This window comes from Scomber scombrus, chromosome 3 (assembly GCF_963691925.1).
Source record: "Scomber scombrus chromosome 3, fScoSco1.1, whole genome shotgun sequence".
NCBI lineage: Eukaryota > Metazoa > Chordata > Actinopteri > Scombriformes > Scombridae > Scomber > Scomber scombrus.
In genome coordinates this window covers 5,350,891-5,376,514 of record NC_084972.1, presented here as the reverse complement: position 1 = coordinate 5,376,514, position 25,624 = coordinate 5,350,891, and the positions used below count along the sequence as shown (strand labels likewise).

General features: G+C 41.1%; 1 protein-coding gene and 39 non-coding genes across 40 annotated transcripts in view; all 40 read left to right on the top strand.

Moving 5' to 3' along the window:
- The window catches only part of mfsd4aa (major facilitator superfamily domain containing 4Aa), a 91,993-nt gene that overhangs the window by 45,199 nt on the left and 21,170 nt on the right, over positions 1-25,624 (top strand). The gene's annotated exons all lie outside the window — the stretch shown is intronic.
- On the top strand, positions 845-917 carry trnaf-gaa (transfer RNA phenylalanine (anticodon GAA)). Its single transcript has one exon. It is a non-coding gene; the product is annotated as a tRNA-Phe (tRNA).
- On the top strand, positions 1,334-1,406 carry trnaf-gaa (transfer RNA phenylalanine (anticodon GAA)). The gene has a single exon. It is a non-coding gene; the product is annotated as a tRNA-Phe (tRNA).
- Positions 1,823-1,895, top strand: trnaf-gaa (transfer RNA phenylalanine (anticodon GAA)). Its single transcript has one exon. It is a non-coding gene; the product is annotated as a tRNA-Phe (tRNA).
- Positions 2,801-2,873, top strand: trnaf-gaa (transfer RNA phenylalanine (anticodon GAA)). Its single transcript has one exon. It is a non-coding gene; the product is annotated as a tRNA-Phe (tRNA).
- trnaf-gaa (transfer RNA phenylalanine (anticodon GAA)) lies at positions 3,290-3,362 on the top strand. Its single transcript has one exon. It is a non-coding gene; the product is annotated as a tRNA-Phe (tRNA).
- On the top strand, positions 4,268-4,340 carry trnaf-gaa (transfer RNA phenylalanine (anticodon GAA)). The gene has a single exon. It is a non-coding gene; the product is annotated as a tRNA-Phe (tRNA).
- trnaf-gaa (transfer RNA phenylalanine (anticodon GAA)) lies at positions 5,246-5,318 on the top strand. The gene has a single exon. It is a non-coding gene; the product is annotated as a tRNA-Phe (tRNA).
- trnaf-gaa (transfer RNA phenylalanine (anticodon GAA)) lies at positions 6,224-6,296 on the top strand. Its single transcript has one exon. It is a non-coding gene; the product is annotated as a tRNA-Phe (tRNA).
- On the top strand, positions 6,713-6,785 carry trnaf-gaa (transfer RNA phenylalanine (anticodon GAA)). Its single transcript has one exon. It is a non-coding gene; the product is annotated as a tRNA-Phe (tRNA).
- trnaf-gaa (transfer RNA phenylalanine (anticodon GAA)) lies at positions 7,202-7,274 on the top strand. The gene has a single exon. It is a non-coding gene; the product is annotated as a tRNA-Phe (tRNA).
- Positions 7,691-7,763, top strand: trnaf-gaa (transfer RNA phenylalanine (anticodon GAA)). Its single transcript has one exon. It is a non-coding gene; the product is annotated as a tRNA-Phe (tRNA).
- Positions 8,180-8,252, top strand: trnaf-gaa (transfer RNA phenylalanine (anticodon GAA)). Its single transcript has one exon. It is a non-coding gene; the product is annotated as a tRNA-Phe (tRNA).
- On the top strand, positions 9,158-9,230 carry trnaf-gaa (transfer RNA phenylalanine (anticodon GAA)). The gene has a single exon. It is a non-coding gene; the product is annotated as a tRNA-Phe (tRNA).
- trnaf-gaa (transfer RNA phenylalanine (anticodon GAA)) lies at positions 9,647-9,719 on the top strand. Its single transcript has one exon. It is a non-coding gene; the product is annotated as a tRNA-Phe (tRNA).
- On the top strand, positions 10,136-10,208 carry trnaf-gaa (transfer RNA phenylalanine (anticodon GAA)). The gene has a single exon. It is a non-coding gene; the product is annotated as a tRNA-Phe (tRNA).
- Positions 10,625-10,697, top strand: trnaf-gaa (transfer RNA phenylalanine (anticodon GAA)). Its single transcript has one exon. It is a non-coding gene; the product is annotated as a tRNA-Phe (tRNA).
- trnaf-gaa (transfer RNA phenylalanine (anticodon GAA)) lies at positions 11,114-11,186 on the top strand. The gene has a single exon. It is a non-coding gene; the product is annotated as a tRNA-Phe (tRNA).
- On the top strand, positions 11,603-11,675 carry trnaf-gaa (transfer RNA phenylalanine (anticodon GAA)). The gene has a single exon. It is a non-coding gene; the product is annotated as a tRNA-Phe (tRNA).
- On the top strand, positions 12,092-12,164 carry trnaf-gaa (transfer RNA phenylalanine (anticodon GAA)). The gene has a single exon. It is a non-coding gene; the product is annotated as a tRNA-Phe (tRNA).
- trnaf-gaa (transfer RNA phenylalanine (anticodon GAA)) lies at positions 12,581-12,653 on the top strand. The gene has a single exon. It is a non-coding gene; the product is annotated as a tRNA-Phe (tRNA).
- trnaf-gaa (transfer RNA phenylalanine (anticodon GAA)) lies at positions 13,070-13,142 on the top strand. Its single transcript has one exon. It is a non-coding gene; the product is annotated as a tRNA-Phe (tRNA).
- trnaf-gaa (transfer RNA phenylalanine (anticodon GAA)) lies at positions 14,048-14,120 on the top strand. Its single transcript has one exon. It is a non-coding gene; the product is annotated as a tRNA-Phe (tRNA).
- trnaf-gaa (transfer RNA phenylalanine (anticodon GAA)) lies at positions 15,027-15,099 on the top strand. Its single transcript has one exon. It is a non-coding gene; the product is annotated as a tRNA-Phe (tRNA).
- On the top strand, positions 16,494-16,566 carry trnaf-gaa (transfer RNA phenylalanine (anticodon GAA)). The gene has a single exon. It is a non-coding gene; the product is annotated as a tRNA-Phe (tRNA).
- On the top strand, positions 16,983-17,055 carry trnaf-gaa (transfer RNA phenylalanine (anticodon GAA)). Its single transcript has one exon. It is a non-coding gene; the product is annotated as a tRNA-Phe (tRNA).
- trnaf-gaa (transfer RNA phenylalanine (anticodon GAA)) lies at positions 17,472-17,544 on the top strand. The gene has a single exon. It is a non-coding gene; the product is annotated as a tRNA-Phe (tRNA).
- trnaf-gaa (transfer RNA phenylalanine (anticodon GAA)) lies at positions 17,961-18,033 on the top strand. The gene has a single exon. It is a non-coding gene; the product is annotated as a tRNA-Phe (tRNA).
- trnaf-gaa (transfer RNA phenylalanine (anticodon GAA)) lies at positions 18,450-18,522 on the top strand. Its single transcript has one exon. It is a non-coding gene; the product is annotated as a tRNA-Phe (tRNA).
- On the top strand, positions 18,939-19,011 carry trnaf-gaa (transfer RNA phenylalanine (anticodon GAA)). Its single transcript has one exon. It is a non-coding gene; the product is annotated as a tRNA-Phe (tRNA).
- Positions 19,428-19,500, top strand: trnaf-gaa (transfer RNA phenylalanine (anticodon GAA)). The gene has a single exon. It is a non-coding gene; the product is annotated as a tRNA-Phe (tRNA).
- Positions 19,917-19,989, top strand: trnaf-gaa (transfer RNA phenylalanine (anticodon GAA)). Its single transcript has one exon. It is a non-coding gene; the product is annotated as a tRNA-Phe (tRNA).
- trnaf-gaa (transfer RNA phenylalanine (anticodon GAA)) lies at positions 20,406-20,478 on the top strand. Its single transcript has one exon. It is a non-coding gene; the product is annotated as a tRNA-Phe (tRNA).
- Positions 21,384-21,456, top strand: trnaf-gaa (transfer RNA phenylalanine (anticodon GAA)). The gene has a single exon. It is a non-coding gene; the product is annotated as a tRNA-Phe (tRNA).
- trnaf-gaa (transfer RNA phenylalanine (anticodon GAA)) lies at positions 22,363-22,435 on the top strand. Its single transcript has one exon. It is a non-coding gene; the product is annotated as a tRNA-Phe (tRNA).
- Positions 23,341-23,413, top strand: trnaf-gaa (transfer RNA phenylalanine (anticodon GAA)). Its single transcript has one exon. It is a non-coding gene; the product is annotated as a tRNA-Phe (tRNA).
- Positions 23,830-23,902, top strand: trnaf-gaa (transfer RNA phenylalanine (anticodon GAA)). Its single transcript has one exon. It is a non-coding gene; the product is annotated as a tRNA-Phe (tRNA).
- Positions 24,319-24,391, top strand: trnaf-gaa (transfer RNA phenylalanine (anticodon GAA)). Its single transcript has one exon. It is a non-coding gene; the product is annotated as a tRNA-Phe (tRNA).
- trnaf-gaa (transfer RNA phenylalanine (anticodon GAA)) lies at positions 24,808-24,880 on the top strand. Its single transcript has one exon. It is a non-coding gene; the product is annotated as a tRNA-Phe (tRNA).
- On the top strand, positions 25,297-25,369 carry trnaf-gaa (transfer RNA phenylalanine (anticodon GAA)). Its single transcript has one exon. It is a non-coding gene; the product is annotated as a tRNA-Phe (tRNA).

Genomic DNA, 25,624 nt, shown 5'->3' with positions numbered 1-25,624 from the left:
TGATATTGAAATTGATTGGGATTTGTCTGTGTGGGTTTTCCTGCCACACATCCATGGCAATGACATGTTCCTGTTGTTGGATCCCTGACCTTCTTCAGATGATGGCATGATATCATGTCTTCCTTCTGAATCATTTCACTCTATTTTGATATTCTATCATTTTCCTTATTGGTGAGGGAAACACACATTAGTTCCTGATTCAGTGACATTCAGTCAGGTAACAATGAGAAAGATAGACGCTTCTTCCTTGTTCCTAGAAATCAATGTTTTAAAGATTCACTGTTGTAAACATGACATTTTTTGACATCATGCCGTAATTTTCACCTTTCGGCCAGCCCACAAAGTAAAATTTTGTGCCGAAATAGCTCAGTTGGGAGAGCATTAGACTGAAGATCTAAAGGTCCCTGGTTCGATCCCGGGTTTCGGCAGGAACCTGGCAGGCTTTTGGACGCACATTGCTACCATAATGAGTGCTCTTGTCTCAGACACTGATATTGAAATTGATTGGGATTTGTCTGTGGGAGTTTTCCTACCACACATCCATGGCAATGACATGTTCCTGTTGTTGGATCCCTACCCTTCTTCAGATGATGGCATGATATCATGTCTTCCTTCTAAATCATTTCACTCCATTTTGATGTTCTATCATTTTCCTTATTGGTCGGGGAAACACACATTAGTTCCTGATTCAGTGACATTCAGTCAGGTAACAATGAGAAAAATAGATGGTTCTTCCTTGTTCCTAGAAATCAATGTTTTAAAGATTCACTGTTGTAAACATGACATTTTTTAACATCATGCCGTAATTTTCACCTTTCGGCCAGCCCACAAAGTAAAATTTTGTGCCGAAATAGCTCAGTTGGGAGAGCGTTAGACTGAAGATCTAAAGGTCCCTGGTTCGATCCCGGGTTTCGGCAGGAACCTGGCAGGCTTTTGGACGCACATTGCTACCATAATGAGTGCTCTTGTCTCAGACACTGATATTGAAATTGATTGGGATTTGTCTGTGGGAGTTTTCCTACCACACATCCATGGCAATGACATGTTCCTGTTGTTGGATCCCTACCCTTCTTCAGATGATGGCATGATATCATGTCTTCCTTCTAAATCATTTCACTCCATTTTGATGTTCTATCATTTTCCTTATTGGTCGGGGAAACACACATTAGTTCCTGATTCAGTGACATTCAGTCAGGTAACAATGACAAAGATAGATGGTTCTTCCTTGTTCCTAGAAATCAATGTTTTAAAGATTCACTGTTGTAAAGATGACATTTTTTGACATCATGCCGTAATTTTCACCTTACGGCCAGCCCACAAAGTAAACTTTTTTGCCGAAATAGCTCAGTTGGGAGAGCGTTAGACTGAAGATCTAAAGGTCCCTGGTTCGATCCCGGGTTTCGGCAGGAACCTGGCAGGCTTTTGGACGCACATTGCTACCATAATGAGTGCTATTCTCTCAGACACTGATATTGAAATTGATTGGGATTTGTCTGTGTGGGTTTTCCTGCCACACATCCATGGCAATGACATGTTCCTGTTGTTGGATCCCTGATCTTCTTCAGATGATGGCATGATATCATGTCTTCCTTCTGAATCATTTCACTCTATTTTGATATTCTATCATTTTCCTTATTGGTGAGGGAAACACACATTAGTTCCTGATTCAGTGACATTCAGTCAGGTAACAATGAGAAAGATAGACGCTTCTTCCTTGTTCCTAGAAATCAATGTTTTAAAGATTCACTGTTGTAAACATGACATTTTTTGACATCATGCCGTAATTTTCACCTTTCGGCCAGCCCACAAAGTAAAAATTTGTGCCGAAATAGCTCAGTTGGGAGAGCGTTAGACTGAAGATCTAAAGGTCCCTGGTTCGATCCCGGGTTTCGGCAGGAACCTGGCAGGCTTTTGGACGCACATTGCTACCATAATGAGTGCTCTTGTCTCAGACACTGATATTGAAATTGATTGGGATTTGTCTGTGTGGGTTTTCCTGCCACACATCCATGGCAATGACATGTTCCTGTTGTTGGATCCCTGACCTTCTTCAGATGATGGCATGATATCATGTCTTCCTTCTGAATCATTTCACTCTATTTTGATATTCTATCATTTTCCTTATTGGTGATGGAAACACACATTAGTTCCTGATTCAGTGACATTCAGTCAGGTAACAATGAGAAAGATAGACGCTTCTTCCTTGTTCCTAGAAATCAATGTTTTAAAGATTCACTGTTGTAAAGATGACATTTTTTGACATCATGCCGTAATTTTCAGCTTTCGGCCAGCCCACAAAGTAAAATTTTGTGCCGAAATAGCTCAGTTGGGAGAGCGTTAGACTGAAGATCTAAAGGTCCCAGGTTCGATCCCGGGTTTCGGCAGGAACCTGGCAGGCTTTTGGACGCACATTGCTACCATAATGAGTGCTCTTGTCTCAGACACTGATATTGAAATTGATTGGGATTTGTCTGTGTGGGTTTTCCTGCCACACATCCATGGCAATGACATGTTCCTGTTGTTGGATCCCTGACCTTCTTCAGATGATGGCATGATATCATGTCTTCCTTCTGAATCATTTCACTCTATTTTGATATTCTATCATTTTCCTTATTGGTGAGGGAAACACACATTAGTTCCTGATTCAGTGACATTCAGTCAGGTAACAATGAGAAAGATAGACGCTTCTTCCTTGTTCCTAGAAATCAATGTTTTAAAGATTCACTGTTGTAAAGATGACATTTTTTGACATCATGCCGTAATTTTCACCTTACGGCCAGCCCACAAAGTAAAATATTGTGCCGAAATAGCTCAGTTGGGAGAGCGTTAGACTGAAGATCTAAAGGTCCCTGGTTCGATCCCGGGTTTCGGCAGGAACCTGGCAGGCTTTTGGAAGCACATTGCTACCATAATGAGTGCTCTTCTCTCATACACTGATATTGAAATTGATTGGGATTTGTCTGTGTGGGTTTTCCTGCCACACATCCATGGCAATGACATGTTCCTGTTGTTGGATCCCTGATCTTCTTCAGATGATGGCATGATATCATGTCTTCCTTCTGAATCATTTCACTCTATTTTGATATTCTATCATTTTCCTTATTGGTGAGGGAAACACACATTAGTTCCTGATTCAGTGACATTCAGTCAGGTAACAATGAGAAAGATAGATGGTTCTTCCTTGTTCCTAGAAATCAATGTTTTAAAGATTCACTGTTGTAAACATGACATTTTTTGACATCATGCCGTAATTTTCACCTTTCGGCCAGCCCACAAAGTAAAAATTTGTGCCGAAATAGCTCAGTTGGGAGAGCGTTAGACTGAAGATCTAAAGGTCCCTGGTTCGATCCCGGGTTTCGGCAGGAACCTGGCAGGCTTTTGGACGCACATTGCTACCATAATGAGTGCTCTTGTCTCAGACACTGATATTGAAATTGATTGGGATTTGTCTGTGTGGGTTTTCCTGCCACACATCCATGGCAATGACATGTTCCTGTTGTTGGATCCCTGACCTTCTTCAGATGATGGCATGATATCATGTCTTCCTTCTGAATCATTTCACTCTATTTTGATATTCTATCATTTTCCTTATTGGTGAGGGAAACACACATTAGTTCCTGATTCAGTGACATTCAGTCAGGTAACAATGAGAAAGATAGACGCTTCTTCCTTGTTCCTAGAAATCAATGTTTTAAAGATTCACTGTTGTAAACATGACATTTTTTGACATCATGCCGTAATTTTCACCTTTCGGCCAGCCCACAAAGTAAAATTTTGTGCCGAAATAGCTCAGTTGGGAGAGCATTAGACTGAAGATCTAAAGGTCCCTGGTTCGATCCCGGGTTTCGGCAGGAACCTGGCAGGCTTTTGGACGCACATTGCTACCATAATGAGTGCTCTTGTCTCAGACACTGATATTGAAATTGATTGGGATTTGTCTGTGGGAGTTTTCCTACCACACATCCATGGCAATGACATGTTCCTGTTGTTGGATCCCTACCCTTCTTCAGATGATGGCATGATATCATGTCTTCCTTCTAAATCATTTCACTCCATTTTGATGTTCTATCATTTTCCTTATTGGTCGGGGAAACACACATTAGTTCCTGATTCAGTGACATTCAGTCAGGTAACAATGAGAAAGATAGATGGTTCTTCCTTGTTCCTAGAAATCAATGTTTTAAAGATTCACTGTTGTAAAGATGACATTTTTTGACATCATGCCGTAATTTTCAGCTTTCGGCCAGCCCACAAAGTAAAATTTTGTGCCGAAATAGCTCAGTTGGGAGAGCGTTAGACTGAAGATCTAAAGGTCCCTGGTTCGATCCCGGGTTTCGGCAGGAACCTGGCAGGCTTTTGGACGCACATTGCTACCATAATGAGTGCTCTTGTCTCAGACACTGATATTGAAATTGATTGGGATTTGTCTGTGGGAGTTTTCCTATCACACATCCATGGCAATGACATGTTCCTGTTGTTGGATCCCTACCCTTCTTCAGATGATGGCATGATATCATGTCTTCCTTCTGAATCATTTCACTCTATTTTGATATTCTATCATTTTCCTTATTGGTGAGGGAAACACACATTAGTTTCTGATTCAGTGACATTCAGTCAGGTAACAATGAGAAAAATAGATGGTTCTTCCTTGTTCCTAGAAATCAATGTTTTAAAGATTCACTGTTGTAAACATGACATTTTTTGACATCATGCCGTAATTTTCACCTTTCGGCCAGCCCACAAAGTAAAATTTTGTGCCGAAATAGCTCAGTTGGGAGAGCATTAGACTGAAGATCTAAAGGTCCCTGGTTCGATCCCGGGTTTCGGCAGGAACCTGGCAGGCTTTTGGACGCACATTGCTACCATAATGAGTGCTCTTGTCTCAGACACTGATATTGAAATTGATTGGGATTTGTCTGTGGGAGTTTTCCTACCACACATCCATGGCAATGACATGTTCCTGTTGTTGGATCCCTACCCTTCTTCAGATGATGGCATGATATCATGTCTTCCTTCTAAATCATTTCACTCCATTTTGATGTTCTATCATTTTCCTTATTGGTCGGGGAAACACACATTAGTTCCTGATTCAGTGACATTCAGTCAGGTAACAATGAGAAAGATAGATGGTTCTTCCTTGTTCCTAGAAATCAATGTTTTAAAGATTCACTGTTGTAAAGATGACATTTTTTGACATCATGCCGTAATTTTTAGCTTTCGGCCAGCCCACAAAGTAAAATTTTGTGCCGAAATAGCTCAGTTGGGAGAGCGTTAGACTGAAGATCTAAAGGTCCCTGGTTCGATCCCGGGTTTCGGCAGGAACCTGGCAGGCTTTTGGACGCACATTGCTACCATAATGAGTGCTCTTGTCTCAGACACTGATATTGAAATTGATTGGGATTTGTCTGTGGGAGTTTTCCTATCACACATCCATGGCAATGACATGTTCCTGTTGTTGGATCCCTACCCTTCTTCAGATGATGGCATGATATCATGTCTTCCTTCTGAATCATTTCACTCTATTTTGATATTCTATCATTTTCCTTATTGGTGAGGGAAACACACATTAGTTCCTGATTCAGTGACATTCAGTCAGGTAACAATGAGAAAAATAGATGGTTCTTCCTTGTTCCTAGAAATCAATGTTTTAAAGATTCACTGTTGTAAACATGACATTTTTTGACATCATGCCGTAATTTTCACCTTTCGGCCAGCCCACAAAGTAAAATTTTGTGCCGAAATAGCTCAGTTGGGAGAGCATTAGACTGAAGATCTAAAGGTCCCTGGTTCGATCCCGGGTTTCGGCAGGAACCTGGCAGGCTTTTGGACGCACATTGCTACCATAATGAGTGCTCTTGTCTCAGACACTGATATTGAAATTGATTGGGATTTGTCTGTGGGAGTTTTCCTACCACACATCCATGGCAATGACATGTTCCTGTTGTTGGATCCCTACCCTTCTTCAGATGATGGCATGATATCATGTCTTCCTTCTAAATCATTTCACTCCATTTTGATGTTCTATCATTTTCCTTATTGGTCGGGGAAACACACATTAGTTCCTGATTCAGTGACATTCAGTCAGGTAACAATGAGAAAGATAGATGGTTCTTCCTTGTTCCTAGAAATCAATGTTTTAAAGATTCACTGTTGTAAAGATGACATTTTTTGACATCATGCCGTAATTTTTAGCTTTCGGCCAGCCCACAAAGTAAAATTTTGTGCCGAAATAGCTCAGTTGGGAGAGCGTTAGACTGAAGATCTAAAGGTCCCTGGTTCGATCCCGGGTTTCGGCAGGAACCTGGCAGGCTTTTGGACGCACATTGCTACCATAATGAGTGCTCTTGTCTCAGACACTGATATTGAAATTGATTGGGATTTGTCTGTGGGAGTTTTCCTACCACACATCCATGGCAATGACATGTTCCTGTTGTTGGATCCCTGATCTTCTTCAGATGATGGCATGGTATCATGTCTTCCTTCTGAATCATTTCACTCTATTTTGATATTCTATCATTTTCCTTATTGGTGAGGGAAACACACATTAGTTCCTGATTCAGTGACATTCAGTCAGGTAACAATGAGAAAGATAGATGGTTCTTCCTTGTTCCTAGAAATCAATGTTTTAAAGATTCACTGTTGTAAACATGACATTTTTTGACATCATGCCGTAATTTTCACCTTTCGGCCAGCCCACCAAGTAAAATTTTGTGCCGAAATAGCTCAGTTGGGAGAGCGTTAGACTGAAGATCTAAAGGTCCCTGGTTCGATCCCGGGTTTCGGCAGGAACCTGGCAGGCTTTTGGACGCACATTGCTACCATAATGAGTGCTCTTGTCTCAGACACTGATATTGAAATTGATTGGGATTTGTCTGTGGGAGTTTTCCTACCACACATCCATGGCAATGACATGTTCCTGTTGTTGGATCCCTGATCTTCTTCAGATGATGGCATGATATCATGTCTTCCTTCTAAATCATTTCACTCTATTTTGATATTCTATCATTTTCCTTATTGGTGAGGGAAACACACATTAGTTCCTGATTCAGTGACATTCAGTCAGGTAACAATGAGAAAGATAGATGGTTCTCCCTTGTTCCTAGAAATCAATGTTTTAAAGATTCACTGTTGTAAACATGACATTTTTTGACATCATGCCGTAATTTTCACCTTTCGGCCAGCCCACAAAGTAAAATTTTGTGCCGAAATAGCTCAGTTGGGAGAGCGTTAGACTGAAGATCTAAAGGTCCCTGGTTCGATCCCGGGTTTCGGCAGGAACCTGGCAGGCTTTTGGACGCACATTGCTACCATAATGAGTGCTCTTGTCTCAGACACTGATATTGAAATTGATTGGGATTTGTCTGTGGGAGTTTTCCTACCACACATCCATGGCAATGACATGTTCCTGTTGTTGGATCCCTACCCTTCTTCAGATGATGGCATGATATCATGTCTTCCTTCTAAATCATTTCACTCCATTTTGATGTTCTATCATTTTCCTTATTGGTCGGGGAAACACACATTAGTTCCTGATTCAGTGACATTCAGTCAGGTAACAATGACAAAGATAGATGGTTCTTCCTTGTTCCTAGAAATCAATGTTTTAAAGATTCACTGTTGTAAAGATGACATTTTTTGACATCATGCCGTAATTTTCACCTTACGGCCAGCCCACAAAGTAAACTTTTTTGCCGAAATAGCTCAGTTGGGAGAGCGTTAGACTGAAGATCTAAAGGTCCCTGGTTCGATCCCGGGTTTCGGCAGGAACCTGGCAGGCTTTTGGACGCACATTGCTACCATAATGAGTGCTATTCTCTCAGACACTGATATTGAAATTGATTGGGATTTGTCTGTGTGGGTTTTCCTGCCACACATCCATGGCAATGACATGTTCCTGTTGTTGGATCCCTGATCTTCTTCAGATGATGGCATGATATCATGTCTTCCTTCTGAATCATTTCACTCTATTTTGATATTCTATCATTTTCCTTATTGGTGAGGGAAACACACATTAGTTCCTGATTCAGTGACATTCAGTCAGGTAACAATGAGAAAAATAGATGGTTCTTCCTTGTTCCTAGAAATCAATGTTTTAAAGATTCACTGTTGTAAACATGACATTTTTTGACATCATGCCGTAATTTTCACCTTTCGGCCAGCCCACAAAGTAAAATTTTGTGCCGAAATAGCTCAGTTGGGAGAGCGTTAGACTGAAGATCTAAAGGTCCCTGGTTCGATCCCGGGTTTCGGCAGGAACCTGGCAGGCTTTTGGACGCACATTGCTACCATAATGAGTGCTCTTGTCTCAGACACTGATATTGAAATTGATTGGGATTTGTCTGTGGGAGTTTTCCTACCACACATCCATGGCAATGACATGTTCCTGTTGTTGGATCCCTGATCTTCTTCAGATGATGGCATGGTATCATGTCTTCCTTCTGAATCATTTCACTCTATTTTGATATTCTATCATTTTCCTTATTGGTGAGGGAAACACACATTAGTTCCTGATTCAGTGACATTCAGTCAGGTAACAATGAGAAAGATAGATGGTTCTTCCTTGTTCCTAGAAATCAATGTTTTAAAGATTCATTGTTGTAAAGATGACATTTTTTAACATCATGCCGTAATTTTCACCTTTCGGCCAGCCCACAAAGTAAAATTTTGTGCCGAAATAGCTCAGTTGGGAGAGCGTTAGACTGAAGATCTAAAGGTCCCTGGTTCGGTCCCGGGTTTCGGCAGGAACCTGGCAGGCTTTTGGACGCACATTGCTACCATAATGAGTGCTCTTGTCTCAGACACTGATATTGAAATTGATTGGGATTTGTCTGTGGGAGTTTTCCTACCACACATCCATGGCAATGACATGTTCCTGTTGTTGGATCCCTACCCTTCTTCAGATGATGGCATGATATCATGTCTTCCTTCTAAATCATTTCACTCTATTTTGATATTCTATCATTTTCCTTATTGGTGAGGGAAACACACATTAGTTCCTGATTCAGTGACATTCAGTCAGGTAACAATGAGAAAGATAGATGGTTCTCCCTTGTTCCTAGAAATCAATGTTTTAAAGATTCACTGTTGTAAACATGACATTTTTTGACATCATGCCGTAATTTTCACCTTTCGGCCAGCCCACCAAGTAAAATTTTGTGCCGAAATAGCTCAGTTGGGAGAGCGTTAGACTGAAGATCTAAAGGTCCCTGGTTCGATCCCGGGTTTCGGCAGGAACCTGGCAGGCTTTTGGAAGCACATTGCTACCATAATGAGTGCTCTTCTCTCATACACTGATATTGAAATTGATTGGGATTTGTCTGTGTGGGTTTTCCTGCCACACATCCATGGCAATGACATGTTCCTGTTGTTGGATCCCTGACCTTCTTCAGATGATGGCATGATATCATGTCTTCCTTCTGAATCATTTCACTCTATTTTGATATTCTATCATTTTCCTTATTGGTGAGGGAAACACACATTAGTTCCTGATTCAGTGACATTCAGTCAGGTAACAATGAGAAAAATAGATGGTTCTTCCTTGTTCCTAGAAATCAATGTTTTAAAGATTCACTGTTGTAAACATGACATTTTTTAACATCATGCCGTAATTTTCACCTTTCGGCCAGCCCACAAAGTAAAATTTTGTGCCGAAATAGCTCAGTTGGGAGAGCGTTAGACTGAAGATCTAAAGGTCCCTGGTTCGATCCCGGGTTTCGGCAGGAACCTGGCAGGCTTTTGGACGCACATTGCTACCATAATGAGTGCTCTTGTCTCAGACACTGATATTGAAATTGATTGGGATTTGTCTGTGGGAGTTTTCCTACCACACATCCATGGCAATGACATGTTCCTGTTGTTGGATCCCTACCCTTCTTCAGATGATGGCATGATATCATGTCTTCCTTCTAAATCATTTCACTCTATTTTGATATTCTATCATTTTCCTTATTGGTGAGGGAAACACACATTAGTTCCTGATTCAGTGACATTCAGTCAGGTAACAATGAGAAAGATAGATGGTTCTCCCTTGTTCCTAGAAATCAATGTTTTAAAGATTCACTGTTGTAAACATGACATTTTTTGACATCATGCCGTAATTTTCACCTTTCGGCCAGCCCACCAAGTAAAATTTTGTGCCGAAATAGCTCAGTTGGGAGAGCGTTAGACTGAAGATCTAAAGGTCCCTGGTTCGATCCCGGGTTTCGGCAGGAACCTGGCAGGCTTTTGGAAGCACATTGCTACCATAATGAGTGCTCTTCTCTCATACACTGATATTGAAATTGATTGGGATTTGTCTGTGTGGGTTTTCCTGCCACACATCCATGGCAATGACATGTTCCTGTTGTTGGATCCCTGACCTTCTTCAGATGATGGCATGATATCATGTCTTCCTTCTGAATCATTTCACTCTATTTTGATATTCTATCATTTTCCTTATTGGTGAGGGAAACACACATTAGTTCCTGATTCAGTGACATTCAGTCAGGTAACAATGAGAAAAATAGATGGTTCTTCCTTGTTCCTAGAAATCAATGTTTTAAAGATTCACTGTTGTAAACATGACATTTTTTAACATCATGCCGTAATTTTCACCTTTCGGCCAGCCCACAAAGTAAAATTTTGTGCCGAAATAGCTCAGTTGGGAGAGCGTTAGACTGAAGATCTAAAGGTCCCTGGTTCGATCCCGGGTTTCGGCAGGAACCTGGCAGGCTTTTGGACGCACATTGCTACCATAATGAGTGCTCTTGTCTCAGACACTGATATTGAAATTGATTGGGATTTGTCTGTGGGAGTTTTCCTACCACACATCCATGGCAATGACATGTTCCTGTTGTTGGATCCCTACCCTTCTTCAGATGATGGCATGATATCATGTCTTCCTTCTAAATCATTTCACTCTATTTTGATATTCTATCATTTTCCTTATTGGTGAGGGAAACACACATTAGTTCCTGATTCAGTGACATTCAGTCAGGTAACAATGAGAAAGATAGATGGTTCTCCCGTGTTCCTAGAAATCAATGTTTTAAAGATTCACTGTTGTAAACATGACATTTTTTGACATCATGCCGTAATTTTCACCTTTCGGCCAGCCCACCAAGTAAAATTTTGTGCCGAAATAGCTCAGTTGGGAGAGCGTTAGACTGAAGATCTAAAGGTCCCTGGTTCGATCCCGGGTTTCGGCAGCAACCTGGCATGCTTTTGGAAGCACATTGCTACCATAATGAGTGCTCTTCTCTCATACACTGATATTGAAATTGATTGGGATTTGTCTGTGTGGGTTTTCCTGCCACACATCCATGGCAATGACATGTTCCTGTTGTTGGATCCCTGACCTTCTTCAGATGATGGCATGATATCATGTCTTCCTTCTGAATCATTTCACTCTATTTTGATATTCTATCATTTTCCTTATTGGTGAGGGAAACACACATTAGTTCCTGATTCAGTGACATTCAGTCAGGTAACAATGAGAAAGATAGATGGTTCTCCCTTGTTCCTAGAAATCAATGTTTTAAAGATTCACTGTTGTAAACATGACATTTTTTGACATCATGCCGTAATTTTCACCTTTCGGCCAGCCCACCAAGTAAAATTTTGTGCCGAAATAGCTCAGTTGGGAGAGCGTTAGACTGAAGATCTAAAGGTCCCTGGTTCGATCCCGGGTTTCGGCAGGAACCTGGCAGGCTTTTGGAAGCACATTGCTACCATAATGAGTGCTCTTCTCTCATACACTGATATTGAAATTGATTGGGATTTGTCTGTGTGGGTTTTCCTGCCACACATCCATGGCAATGACATGTTCCTGTTGTTGGATCCCTGACCTTCTTCAGATGATGGCATGATATCATGTCTTCCTTCTGAATCATTTCACTCTATTTTGATATTCTATCATTTTCCTTATTGGTGAGGGAAACACACATTAGTTCCTGATTCAGTGACATTCAGTCAGGTAACAATGAGAAAAATAGATGGTTCTTCCTTGTTCCTAGAAATCAATGTTTTAAAGATTCACTGTTGTAAACATGACATTTTTTAACATCATGCCGTAATTTTCACCTTTCGGCCAGCCCACAAAGTAAAATTTTGTGCCGAAATAGCTCAGTTGGGAGAGCGTTAGACTGAAGATCTAAAGGTCCCTGGTTCGATCCCGGGTTTCGGCAGGAACCTGGCAGGCTTTTGGACGCACATTGCTACCATAATGAGTGCTCTTGTCTCAGACACTGATATTGAAATTGATTGGGATTTGTCTGTGGGAGTTTTCCTACCACACATCCATGGCAATGACATGTTCCTGTTGTTGGATCCCTACCCTTCTTCAGATGATGGCATGATATCATGTCTTCCTTCTAAATCATTTCACTCCATTTTGATGTTCTATCATTTTCCTTATTGGTCGGGGAAACACACATTAGTTCCTGATTCAGTGACATTCAGTCAGGTAACAATGACAAAGATAGATGGTTCTTCCTTGTTCCTAGAAATCAATGTTTTAAAGATTCACTGTTGTAAAGATGACATTTTTTGACATCATGCCGTAATTTTCACCTTACGGCCAGCCCACAAAGTAAACTTTTTTGCCGAAATAGCTCAGTTGGGAGAGCGTTAGACTGAAGATCTAAAGGTCCCTGGTTCGATCCCGGGTTTCGGCAGGAACCTGGCAGGCTTTTGGACGCACATTGCTACCATAATGAGTGCTATTCTCTCAGACACTGATATTGAAATTGATTGGGATTTGTCTGTGTGGGTTTTCCTGCCACACATCCATGGCAATGACATGTTCCTGTTGTTGGATCCCTGATCTTCTTCAGATGATGGCATGATATCATGTCTTCCTTCTGAATCATTTCACTCTATTTTGATATTCTATCATTTTCCTTATTGGTGAGGGAAACACACATTAGTTCCTGATTCAGTGACATTCAGTCAGGTAACAATGAGAAAGATAGACGCTTCTTCCTTGTTCCTAGAAATCAATGTTTTAAAGATTCACTGTTGTAAACATGACATTTTTTGACATCATGCCGTAATTTTCACCTTTCGGCCAGCCCACAAAGTAAAAATTTGTGCCGAAATAGCTCAGTTGGGAGAGCGTTAGACTGAAGATCTAAAGGTCCCTGGTTCGATCCCGGGTTTCGGCAGGAACCTGGCAGGCTTTTGGACGCACATTGCTACCATAATGAGTGCTCTTGTCTCAGACACTGATATTGAAATTGATTGGGATTTGTCTGTGTGGGTTTTCCTGCCACACATCCATGGCAATGACATGTTCCTGTTGTTGGATCCCTGACCTTCTTCAGATGATGGCATGATATCATGTCTTCCTTCTGAATCATTTCACTCTATTTTGATATTCTATCATTTTCCTTATTGGTGATGGAAACACACATTAGTTCCTGATTCAGTGACATTCAGTCAGGTAACAATGAGAAAGATAGACGCTTCTTCCTTGTTCCTAGAAATCAATGTTTTAAAGATTCACTGTTGTAAAGATGACATTTTTTGACATCATGCCGTAATTTTCAGCTTTCGGCCAGCCCACAAAGTAAAATTTTGTGCCGAAATAGCTCAGTTGGGAGAGCGTTAGACTGAAGATCTAAAGGTCCCAGGTTCGATCCCGGGTTTCGGCAGGAACCTGGCAGGCTTTTGGACGCACATTGCTACCATAATGAGTGCTCTTGTCTCAGACACTGATATTGAAATTGATTGGGATTTGTCTGTGTGGGTTTTCCTGCCACACATCCATGGCAATGACATGTTCCTGTTGTTGGATCCCTGACCTTCTTCAGATGATGGCATGATATCATGTCTTCCTTCTGAATCATTTCACTCTATTTTGATATTCTATCATTTTCCTTATTGGTGAGGGAAACACACATTAGTTCCTGATTCAGTGACATTCAGTCAGGTAACAATGAGAAAGATAGACGCTTCTTCCTTGTTCCTAGAAATCAATGTTTTAAAGATTCACTGTTGTAAAGATGACATTTTTTGACATCATGCCGTAATTTTCACCTTACGGCCAGCCCACAAAGTAAAATTTTGTGCCGAAATAGCTCAGTTGGGAGAGCGTTAGACTGAAGATCTAAAGGTCCCTGGTTCGATCCCGGGTTTCGGCAGGAACCTGGCAGGCTTTTGGAAGCACATTGCTACCATAATGAGTGCTCTTCTCTCATACACTGATATTGAAATTGATTGGGATTTGTCTGTGTGGGTTTTCCTGCCACACATCCATGGCAATGACATGTTCCTGTTGTTGGATCCCTGACCTTCTTCAGATGATGGCATGATATCATGTCTTCCTTCTGAATCATTTCACTCTATTTTGATATTCTATAATTTCACCTTATTGGTGAGGGAAACACACATTAGTTCCTGATTCAGTGACATTCAGTCAGGTAACAATGAGAAAGATAGACGCTTCTTCCTTGTTCCTAGAAATCAATGTTTTAAAGATTCACTGTTGTAAACATGACATTTTTTGACATCATGCCGTAATTTTCACCTTTCGGCCAGCCCACAAAGTAAAATTTTGTGCCGAAATAGCTCAGTTGGGAGAGCATTAGACTGAAGATCTAAAGGTCCCTGGTTCGATCCCGGGTTTCGGCAGGAACCTGGCAGGCTTTTGGACGCACATTGCTACCATAATGAGTGCTCTTGTCTCAGACACTGATATTGAAATTGATTGGGATTTGTCTGTGGGAGTTTTCCTACCACACATCCATGGCAATGACATGTTCCTGTTGTTGGATCCCTACCCTTCTTCAGATGATGGCATGATATCATGTCTTCCTTCTAAATCATTTCACTCCATTTTGATGTTCTATCATTTTCCTTATTGGTCGGGGAAACACACATTAGTTCCTGATTCAGTGACATTCAGTCAGGTAACAATGAGAAAGATAGATGGTTCTTCCTTGTTCCTAGAAATCAATGTTTTAAAGATTCACTGTTGTAAAGATGACATTTTTTGACATCATGCCGTAATTTTCAGCTTTCGGCCAGCCCACAAAGTAAAATTTTGTGCCGAAATAGCTCAGTTGGGAGAGCGTTAGACTGAAGATCTAAAGGTCCCTGGTTCGATCCCGGGTTTCGGCAGGAACCTGGCAGGCTTTTGGACGCACATTGCTACCATAATGAGTGCTCTTGTCTCAGACACTGATATTGAAATTGATTGGGATTTGTCTGTGGGAGTTTTCCTATCACACATCCATGGCAATGACATGTTCCTGTTGTTGGATCCCTACCCTTCTTCAGATGATGGCATGATATCATGTCTTCCTTCTGAATCATTTCACTCTATTTTGATATTCTATCATTTTCCTTATTGGTGAGGGAAACACACATTAGTTCCTGATTCAGTGACATTCAGTCAGGTAACAATGAGAAAAATAGATGGTTCTTCCTTGTTCCTAGAAATCAATGTTTTAAAGATTCACTGTTGTAAACATGACATTTTTTGACATCATGCCGTAATTTTCACCTTTCGGCCAGCCCACAAAGTAAAATTTTGTGCCGAAATAGCTCAGTTGGGAGAGCATTAGACTGAAGATCTAAAGGTCCCTGGTTCGATCCCGGGTTTCGGCAGGAACCTGGCAGGCTTTTGGACGCACATTGCTACCATAATGAGTGCTCTTGTCTCAGACACTGATATTGAAATTGATTGGGATTTGTCTGTGGGAGTTTTCCTATCACACATCCATGGCAATGACATGTTCCTGTTGTTGGATCCCTGATCTTCTTCAGATGATGGCATGGTATCATGTCTTCCTTCTGAATCATTTCACTCTATTTTGATATTCTATCATTTTCCTTATTGGTGAGGGAAACACACATTAGTTCCTGATTCAGTGACATTCAGTCAGGTAACAATGAGAAAGATAGATGGTTCTTCCTTGTTCCTAGAAATCAATGTTTTAAAGATTCATTGTTGTAAAGATGACATTTTTTAACATCATGCCGTAATTTTCACCTTTCGGCCAGCCCACAAAGTAAAATTTTGTGCCGAAATAGCTCAGTTGGGAGAGCGTTAGACTGAAGATCTAAAGGTCCCTGGTTCGGTCCCGGGTTTCGGCAGGAACCTGGCAGGCTTTTGGACGCACATTGCTACCATAATGAGTGCTCTTGTCTCAGACACTGATATTGAAATTGATTGGGATTTGTCTGTGGGAGTTTTCCTACCACACATCCATGGCAATGACATGTTCCTGTTGTTGGATCCCTACCCTTCTTCAGATGATGGCATGATATCATGTCTTCCTTCTAAATCATTTCACTCTATTTTGATATTCTATCATTTTCCTTATTGGTGAGGGAAACACACATTAGTTCCTGATTCAGTGACATTCAGTCAGGTAACAATGAGAAAGATAGATGGTTCTCCCTTGTTCCTAGAAATCAATGTTTTAAAGATTCACTGTTGTAAACATGACATTTTTTGACATCATGCCGTAATTTTCACCTTTCGGCCAGCCCACCAAGTAAAATTTTGTGCCGAAATAGCTCAGTTGGGAGAGCGTTAGACTGAAGATCTAAAGGTCCCTGGTTCGATCCCGGGTTTCGGCAGGAACCTGGCAGGCTTTTGGAAGCACATTGCTACCATAATGAGTGCTCTTCTCTCATACACTGATATTGAAATTGATTGGGATTTGTCTGTGTGGGTTTTCCTGCCACACATCCATGGCAATGACATGTTCCTGTTGTTGGATCCCTGACCTTCTTCAGATGATGGCATGATATCATGTCTTCCTTCTGAATCATTTCACTCTATTTTGATATTCTATCATTTTCCTTATTGGTGAGGGAAACACACATTAGTTCCTGATTCAGTGACATTCAGTCAGGTAACAATGAGAAAAATAGATGGTTCTTCCTTGTTCCTAGAAATCAATGTTTTAAAGATTCACTGTTGTAAACATGACATTTTTTAACATCATGCCGTAATTTTCACCTTTCGGCCAGCCCACAAAGTAAAATTTTGTGCCGAAATAGCTCAGTTGGGAGAGCGTTAGACTGAAGATCTAAAGGTCCCTGGTTCGATCCCGGGTTTCGGCAGGAACCTGGCAGGCTTTTGGACGCACATTGCTACCATAATGAGTGCTCTTGTCTCAGACACTGATATTGAAATTGATTGGGATTTGTCTGTGGGAGTTTTCCTACCACACATCCATGGCAATGACATGTTCCTGTTGTTGGATCCCTACCCTTCTTCAGATGATGGCATGATATCATGTCTTCCTTCTAAATCATTTCACTCTATTTTGATATTCTATCATTTTCCTTATTGGTGAGGGAAACACACATTAGTTCCTGATTCAGTGACATTCAGTCAGGTAACAATGAGAAAGATAGATGGTTCTCCCTTGTTCCTAGAAATCAATGTTTTAAAGATTCACTGTTGTAAACATGACATTTTTTGACATCATGCCGTAATTTTCACCTTTCGGCCAGCCCACCAAGTAAAATTTTGTGCCGAAATAGCTCAGTTGGGAGAGCGTTAGACTGAAGATCTAAAGGTCCCTGGTTCGATCCCGGGTTTCGGCAGGAACCTGGCAGGCTTTTGGAAGCACATTGCTACCATAATGAGTGCTCTTCTCTCATACACTGATATTGAAATTGATTGGGATTTGTCTGTGTGGGTTTTCCTGCCACACATCCATGGCAATGACATGTTCCTGTTGTTGGATCCCTGACCTTCTTCAGATGATGGCATGATATCATGTCTTCCTTCTGAATCATTTCACTCTATTTTGATATTCTATCATTTTCCTTATTGGTGAGGGAAACACACATTAGTTCCTGATTCAGTGACATTCAGTCAGGTAACAATGAGAAAAATAGATGGTTCTTCCTTGTTCCTAGAAATCAATGTTTTAAAGATTCACTGTTGTAAACATGACATTTTTTAACATCATGCCGTAATTTTCACCTTTCGGCCAGCCCACAAAGTAAAATTTTGTGCCGAAATAGCTCAGTTGGGAGAGCGTTAGACTGAAGATCTAAAGGTCCCTGGTTCGATCCCGGGTTTCGGCAGGAACCTGGCAGGCTTTTGGACGCACATTGCTACCATAATGAGTGCTCTTGTCTCAGACACTGATATTGAAATTGATTGGGATTTGTCTGTGGGAGTTTTCCTACCACACATCCATGGCAATGACATGTTCCTGTTGTTGGATCCCTACCCTTCTTCAGATGATGGCATGATATCATGTCTTCCTTCTAAATCATTTCACTCTATTTTGATATTCTATCATTTTCCTTATTGGTGAGGGAAACACACATTAGTTCCTGATTCAGTGACATTCAGTCAGGTAACAATGAGAAAGATAGATGGTTCTCCCGTGTTCCTAGAAATCAATGTTTTAAAGATTCACTGTTGTAAACATGACATTTTTTGACATCATGCCGTAATTTTCACCTTTCGGCCAGCCCACCAAGTAAAATTTTGTGCCGAAATAGCTCAGTTGGGAGAGCGTTAGACTGAAGATCTAAAGGTCCCTGGTTCGATCCCGGGTTTCGGCAGCAACCTGGCATGCTTTTGGAAGCACATTGCTACCATAATGAGTGCTCTTCTCTCATACACTGATATTGAAATTGATTGGGATTTGTCTGTGTGGGTTTTCCTGCCACACATCCATGGCAATGACATGTTCCTGTTGTTGGATCCCTGACCTTCTTCAGATGATGGCATGATATCATGTCTTCCTTCTGAATCATTTCACTCTATTTTGATATTCTATCATTTTCCTTATTGGTGAGGGAAACACACATTAGTTCCTGATTCAGTGACATTCAGTCAGGTAACAATGAGAAAGATAGATGGTTCTCCCTTGTTCCTAGAAATCAATGTTTTAAAGATTCACTGTTGTAAACATGACATTTTTTGACATCATGCCGTAATTTTCACCTTTCGGCCAGCCCACCAAGTAAAATTTTGTGCCGAAATAGCTCAGTTGGGAGAGCGTTAGACTGAAGATCTAAAGGTCCCTGGTTCGATCCCGGGTTTCGGCAGGAACCTGGCAGGCTTTTGGAAGCACATTGCTACCATAATGAGTGCTCTTCTCTCATACACTGATATTGAAATTGATTGGGATTTGTCTGTGTGGGTTTTCCTGCCACACATCCATGGCAATGACATGTTCCTGTTGTTGGATCCCTGACCTTCTTCAGATGATGGCATGATATCATGTCTTCCTTCTGAATCATTTCACTCTATTTTGATATTCTATCATTTTCCTTATTGGTGAGGGAAACACACATTAGTTCCTGATTCAGTGACATTCAGTCAGGTAACAATGAGAAAAATAGATGGTTCTTCCTTGTTCCTAGAAATCAATGTTTTAAAGATTCACTGTTGTAAACATGACATTTTTTAACATCATGCCGTAATTTTCACCTTTCGGCCAGCCCACAAAGTAAAATTTTGTGCCGAAATAGCTCAGTTGGGAGAGCGTTAGACTGAAGATCTAAAGGTCCCTGGTTCGATCCCGGGTTTCGGCAGGAACCTGGCAGGCTTTTGGACGCACATTGCTACCATAATGAGTGCTCTTGTCTCAGACACTGATATTGAAATTGATTGGGATTTGTCTGTGGGAGTTTTCCTACCACACATCCATGGCAATGACATGTTCCTGTTGTTGGATCCCTACCCTTCTTCAGATGATGGCATGATATCATGTCTTCCTTCTAAATCATTTCACTCCATTTTGATGTTCTATCATTTTCCTTATTGGTCGGGGAAACACACATTAGTTCCTGATTCAGTGACATTCAGTCAGGTAACAATGACAAAGATAGATGGTTCTTCCTTGTTCCTAGAAATCAATGTTTTAAAGATTCACTGTTGTAAAGATGACATTTTTTGACATCATGCCGTAATTTTCACCTTACGGCCAGCCCACAAAGTAAACTTTTTTGCCGAAATAGCTCAGTTGGGAGAGCGTTAGACTGAAGATCTAAAGGTCCCTGGTTCGATCCCGGGTTTCGGCAGGAACCTGGCAGGCTTTTGGACGCACATTGCTACCATAATGAGTGCTATTCTCTCAGACACTGATATTGAAATTGATTGGGATTTGTCTGTGTGGGTTTTCCTGCCACACATCCATGGCAATGACATGTTCCTGTTGTTGGATCCCTGATCTTCTTCAGATGATGGCATGATATCATGTCTTCCTTCTGAATCATTTCACTCTATTTTGATATTCTATCATTTTCCTTATTGGTGAGGGAAACACACATTAGTTCCTGATTCAGTGACATTCAGTCAGGTAACAATGAGAAAGATAGACGCTTCTTCCTTGTTCCTAGAAATCAATGTTTTAAAGATTCACTGTTGTAAACATGACATTTTTTGACATCATGCCGTAATTTTCACCTTTCGGCCAGCCCACAAAGTAAAAATTTGTGCCGAAATAGCTCAGTTGGGAGAGCGTTAGACTGAAGATCTAAAGGTCCCTGGTTCGATCCCGGGTTTCGGCAGGAACCTGGCAGGCTTTTGGACGCACATTGCTACCATAATGAGTGCTCTTGTCTCAGACACTGATATTGAAATTGATTGGGATTTGTCTGTGTGGGTTTTCCTGCCACACATCCATGGCAATGACATGTTCCTGTTGTTGGATCCCTGACCTTCTTCAGATGATGGCATGATATCATGTCTTCCTTCTGAATCATTTCACTCTATTTTGATATTCTATCATTTTCCTTATTGGTGATGGAAACACACATTAGTTCCTGATTCAGTGACATTCAGTCAGGTAACAATGAGAAAGATAGACGCTTCTTCCTTGTTCCTAGAAATCAATGTTTTAAAGATTCACTGTTGTAAAGATGACATTTTTTGACATCATGCCGTAATTTTCAGCTTTCGGCCAGCCCACAAAGTAAAATTTTGTGCCGAAATAGCTCAGTTGGGAGAGCGTTAGACTGAAGATCTAAAGGTCCCAGGTTCGATCCCGGGTTTCGGCAGGAACCTGGCAGGCTTTTGGACGCACATTGCTACCATAATGAGTGCTCTTGTCTCAGACACTGATATTGAAATTGATTGGGATTTGTCTGTGTGGGTTTTCCTGCCACACATCCATGGCAATGACATGTTCCTGTTGTTGGATCCCTGACCTTCTTCAGATGATGGCATGATATCATGTCTTCCTTCTGAATCATTTCACTCTATTTTGATATTCTATCATTTTCCTTATTGGTGAGGGAAACACACATTAGTTCCTGATTCAGTGACATTCAGTCAGGTAACAATGAGAAAGATAGACGCTTCTTCCTTGTTCCTAGAAATCAATGTTTTAAAGATTCACTGTTGTAAAGATGACATTTTTTGACATCATGCCGTAATTTTCACCTTACGGCCAGCCCACAAAGTAAAATTTTGTGCCGAAATAGCTCAGTTGGGAGAGCGTTAGACTGAAGATCTAAAGGTCCCTGGTTCGATCCCGGGTTTCGGCAGGAACCTGGCAGGCTTTTGGAAGCACATTGCTACCATAATGAGTGCTCTTCTCTCATACACTGATATTGAAATTGATTGGGATTTGTCTGTGTGGGTTTTCCTGCCACACATCCATGGCAATGACATGTTCCTGTTGTTGGATCCCTGACCTTCTTCAGATGATGGCATGATATCATGTCTTCCTTCTGAATCATTTCACTCTATTTTGATATTCTATAATTTCACCTTATTGGTGAGGGAAACACACATTAGTTCCTGATTCAGTGACATTCAGTCAGGTAACAATGAGAAAGATAGACGCTTCTTCCTTGTTCCTAGAAATCAATGTTTTAAAGATTCACTGTTGTAAACATGACATTTTTTGACATCATGCCGTAATTTTCACCTTTCGGCCAGCCCACAAAGTAAAATTTTGTGCCGAAATAGCTCAGTTGGGAGAGCATTAGACTGAAGATCTAAAGGTCCCTGGTTCGATCCCGGGTTTCGGCAGGAACCTGGCAGGCTTTTGGACGCACATTGCTACCATAATGAGTGCTCTTGTCTCAGACACTGATATTGAAATTGATTGGGATTTGTCTGTGGGAGTTTTCCTACCACACATCCATGGCAATGACATGTTCCTGTTGTTGGATCCCTACCCTTCTTCAGATGATGGCATGATATCATGTCTTCCTTCTAAATCATTTCACTCCATTTTGATGTTCTATCATTTTCCTTATTGGTCGGGGAAACACACATTAGTTCCTGATTCAGTGACATTCAGTCAGGTAACAATGAGAAAGATAGATGGTTCTTCCTTGTTCCTAGAAATCAATGTTTTAAAGATTCACTGTTGTAAAGATGACATTTTTTGACATCATGCCGTAATTTTCAGCTTTCGGCCAGCCCACAAAGTAAAATTTTGTGCCGAAATAGCTCAGTTGGGAGAGCGTTAGACTGAAGATCTAAAGGTCCCTGGTTCGATCCCGGGTTTCGGCAGGAACCTGGCAGGCTTTTGGACGCACATTGCTACCATAATGAGTGCTCTTGTCTCAGACACTGATATTGAAATTGATTGGGATTTGTCTGTGGGAGTTTTCCTATCACACATCCATGGCAATGACATGTTCCTGTTGTTGGATCCCTACCCTTCTTCAGATGATGGCATGATATCATGTCTTCCTTCTGAATCATTTCACTCTATTTTGATATTCTATCATTTTCCTTATTGGTGAGGGAAACACACATTAGTTCCTGATTCAGTGACATTCAGTCAGGTAACAATGAGAAAAATAGATGGTTCTTCCTTGTTCCTAGAAATCAATGTTTTAAAGATTCACTGTTGTAAACATGACATTTTTTGACATCATGCCGTAATTTTCACCTTTCGGCCAGCCCACAAAGTAAAATTTTGTGCCGAAATAGCTCAGTTGGGAGAGCATTAGACTGAAGATCTAAAGGTCCCTGGTTCGATCCCGGGTTTCGGCAGGAACCTGGCAGGCTTTTGGACGCACATTGCTACCATAATGAGTGCTCTTGTCTCAGACACTGATATTGAAATTGATTGGGATTTGTCTGTGGGAGTTTTCCTACCACACATCCATGGCAATGACATGTTCCTGTTGTTGGATCCCTACCCTTCTTCAGATGATGGCATGATATCATGTCTTCCTTCTAAATCATTTCACTCCATTTTGATGTTCTATCATTTTCCTTATTGGTCGGGGAAACACACATTAGTTCCTGATTCAGTGACATTCAGTCAGGTAACAATGAGAAAGATAGATGGTTCTTCCTTGTTCCTAGAAATCAATGTTTTAAAGATTCACTGTTGTAAAGATGACATTTTTTGACATCATGCCGTAATTTTTAGCTTTCGGCCAGCCCACAAAGTAAAATTTTGTGCCGAAATAGCTCAGTTGGGAGAGCGTTAGACTGAAGATCTAAAGGTCCCTGGTTCGATCCCGGGTTTCGGCAGGAACCTGGCAGGCTTTTGGACGCACATTGCTACCATAATGAGTGCTCTTGTCTCAGACACTGATATTGAAATTGATTGGGATTTGTCTGTGGGAGTTTTCCTACCACACATCCATGGCAATGACATGTTCCTGTTGTTGGATCCCTACCCTTCTTCAGATGATGGCATGATATCATGTCTTCCTTCTAAATCATTTCACTCTATTTTGATATTCTATCATTTTCCTTATTGGTGAGGGAAACACACATTAGTTCCTGATTCAGTGACATTCAGTCAGGTAACAATGAGAAAGATAGATGGTTCTCCCTTGTTCCTAGAAATCAATGTTTTAAAGATTCACTGTTGTAAACATGACATTTTTTGACATCATGCCGTAATTTTCACCTTTCGGCCAGCCCACCAAGTAAAATTTTGTGCCGAAATAGCTCAGTTGGGAGAGCGTTAGACTGAAGATCTAAAGGTCCCTGGTTCGATCCCGGGTTTCGGCAGGAACCTGGCAGGCTTTTGGAAGCACATTGCTACCATAATGAGTGCTCTTCTCTCATACACTGATATTGAAATTGATTGGGATTTGTCTGTGTGGGTTTTCCTGCCACACATCCATGGCAATGACATGTTCCTGTTGTTGGATCCCTGACCTTCTTCAGATGATGGCATGATATCATGTCTTCCTTCTGAATCATTTCACTCTATTTTGATATTCTATCATTTTCCTTATTGGTGAGGGAAACACACATTAGTTCCTGATTCAGTGACATTCAGTCAGGTAACAATGAGAAAAATAGATGGTTCTTCCTTGTTCCTAGAAATCAATGTTTTAAAGATTCACTGTTGTAAACATGACATTTTTTAACATCATGCCGTAATTTTCACCTTTCGGCCAGCCCACAAAGTAAAATTTTGTGCCGAAATAGCTCAGTTGGGAGAGCGTTAGACTGAAGATCTAAAGGTCCCTGGTTCGATCCCGGGTTTCGGCAGGAACCTGGCAGGCTTTTGGACGCACATTGCTACCATAATGAGTGCTCTTGTCTCAGACACTGATATTGAAATTGATTGGGATTTGTCTGTGGGAGTTTTCCTACCACACATCCATGGCAATGACATGTTCCTGTTGTTGGATCCCTACCCTTCTTCAGATGATGGCATGATATCATGTCTTCCTTCTAAATCATTTCACTCTATTTTGATATTCTATCATTTTCCTTATTGGTGAGGGAAACACACATTAGTTCCTGATTCAGTGACATTCAGTCAGGTAACAATGAGAAAGATAGATGGTTCTCCCGTGTTCCTAGAAATCAATGTTTTAAAGATTCACTGTTGTAAACATGACATTTTTTGACATCATGCCGTAATTTTCACCTTTCGGCCAGCCCACCAAGTAAAATTTTGTGCCGAAATAGCTCAGTTGGGAGAGCGTTAGACTGAAGATCTAAAGGTCCCTGGTTCGATCCCGGGTTTCGGCAGCAACCTGGCATGCTTTTGGAAGCACATTGCTACCATAATGAGTGCTCTTCTCTCATACACTGATATTGAAATTGATTGGGATTTGTCTGTGTGGGTTTTCCTGCCACACATCCATGGCAATGACATGTTCCTGTTGTTGGATCCCTGACCTTCTTCAGATGATGGCATGATATCATGTCTTCCTTCTGAATCATTTCACTCTATTTTGATATTCTATCATTTTCCTTATTGGTGAGGGAAACACACATTAGTTCCTGATTCAGTGACATTCAGTCAGGTAACAATGAGAAAGATAGATGGTTCTCCCTTGTTCCTAGAAATCAATGTTTTAAAGATTCACTGTTGTAAACATGACATTTTTTGACATCATGCCGTAATTTTCACCTTTCGGCCAGCCCACCAAGTAAAATTTTGTGCCGAAATAGCTCAGTTGGGAGAGCGTTAGACTGAAGATCTAAAGGTCCCTGGTTCGATCCCGGGTTTCGGCAGGAACCTGGCAGGCTTTTGGAAGCACATTGCTACCATAATGAGTGCTCTTCTCTCATACACTGATATTGAAATTGATTGGGATTTGTCTGTGTGGGTTTTCCTGCCACACATCCATGGCAATGACATGTTCCTGTTGTTGGATCCCTGACCTTCTTCAGATGATGGCATGATATCATGTCTTCCTTCTGAATCATTTCACTCTATTTTGATATTCTATCATTTTCCTTATTGGTGAGGGAAACACACATTAGTTC